The following is a 2,082-nucleotide window of genomic DNA, read 5'->3' as shown; positions in this document are numbered from 1 at the left end:
TCTCTCTCTCTCTCTCTCTCTCTCCCTCTAATAAGAAATTTAAAAGTATTTGAACATATAATTGCTAATAGCTCCATATTATTTGTATGAATGTATTGTGTTTTAATAATTTTCTTAATTTTTTTTGTATTTAAATTGATACTACATAATTTACATAAGTATATAAATAAAGGTTTTGGTAATAATTTTTCTTTTTTATTACACAATTGAATATTTGAAAGACATTACATTTTTTTGTTTTATTTATTTGTTTGTTTGTTTTTGAGACAGGATTTCTCTGTGTAGTCCTAGTACTCACTCTGGAGACCAGGCTGGTCTCAGACTCACAGAGATATGCTTGTCTTTGCTTCCCAAGTACTGGGATTAAAGGCGTGCACCACCACTGCCTGACTCCTTTTTTTTTTCTCTATTTTATTTTAAAAACAGATTTATTTTTAATTTTTGATAGGTCCATTAATTCATAGAGTGAATTTCAGTCCTTCTCGGCTCCGAGCCTCTGACTCATCCCCACTTTTCCACTGGAAGCTTCCTGCTTCCTCGCAGATCTCCTACTTCTGTGTCTTTGTGGGTTACTCCCAGGGCTTAAGTAGGATTTCTTTCATGAGCCCTGTGAGGGTTGTTTGCTGGAGTATGGGCAACTAACCAGTTGCTATACCACTGCAGAACATGATATGCCATCTCCTGTAACATTCTCTGTCAATAACCCCTCCCGAGGTGGGGGCATCTCTTAAGCCCTTCCTTTTCCAGTGATGAAAGGTTGATGGGTCTAACTGTGCAGGTAAACACTGTTGGGTGGAGCTCATGAGGTACCTGTTATGGTCACGTCCAGAAGATACCTTTTTGCAGCAGTTCTTCCCACTCTCTGACTCTTAAAATTCTCCTGTTGCTCTTCCACAATGGTCCCCAAGCCTTGGGGGAGAAGGGATGTGATATAAGATGTCACAGTCAGGGTCAGGTATCCCAGGGTCACTGGTTCTTTGTATTTTGAGTTCCGAGTCTCTATATTAACTACTGTCTACTGCAAGAAGTGTTTCCATGATGGCTGAGAGATGAGCTAACCTATAGTTATAAAAAATGTATTGAAAAGAAATTTGATATTATCTTCGCTTAACAAGATAATACTGATAGGTTCTTTCCTGGGGCCTCTGACCTCGCCAGCTGCGGGTTCTTGGCCTTACAGTTGGTTTACAGTACCAGGCCTGAGTCCCCACAGCTCCCCTGAGACTGACATTTATTTTTCTAAATGCTGCCTAGTGTGGGAAACAAAGACACTTTTAGGCAAACATTATTTGATTTAATAAATACTAGAGTTCCACCTACTGGTAGATTTTAAAATGGCAGACCAGAGAAAGGATGTTAAGAGATTGGAACAATTGGGAGATTAACAATTGCAATTTAATCTGTTTTGAAACGTTATTTAATTTTTTTTTTTTTGCTTTTATATCCTCCCTTCTTTCCAGTGCCTCCACCTACCGAACTCTGGCCTTTCTTCTCCCACTATTTCTCTTCAGATACAGGTGGGCATCTCACGGATATCAGCTAGTCATGGTATATCCAGCTGCAGTGAGACCAGGCACTCCTTCCTCCACCAAGGCTGGATGAGAGGTAATCTGGCAAGAGGAGTGGGTCTCAAAAATAGGCATCAGAGTCAGCAACATCCCCCGCTCTCACTGCTAGAAGCCCCATGTGAAGATCAAGCTATGCAACTGTAATGTATATGCAAAGGGCTTAAATTGGTCCCTTCACGCTCTCCCTGGTTGTCAGTTCATTCAGTCTCTGTGAACCTCGATGAACCCAGAATAGTTGTTTCTGTGGGTTTTCTTGTGATGCCCTTCACACTACTGGGTCCTACAATCTTTCCTCCCCATCTTCTGCAGGATTCCCTGAGATCCACTTAATGTTTGATTGTGGGTCTCTCCATCTGTTTCCATCAGTTGCTGGGTGAAGCCTCCCTGACAACAATTGGGCTAGGTACCAATCTATGAGTATAGCAAAATAGCATTAGGGATCATTTCATAACTTTTTTTTTCAGTCTGTGTTTGGTTCTATCTTATGTCTCTGGGGTATACTACTTCTGGGACC

Source organism: Alexandromys fortis, unplaced genomic scaffold (assembly GCF_014885135.2).
Source record: "Alexandromys fortis isolate MF-2015 unplaced genomic scaffold, M_Fortis_MF-2015_v1.1 scaffold_2_1_26212458, whole genome shotgun sequence".
Classification (NCBI taxonomy): Eukaryota; Metazoa; Chordata; class Mammalia; order Rodentia; family Cricetidae; genus Alexandromys; species Alexandromys fortis.
Note: the sequence above shows the minus strand (reverse complement) of the source record.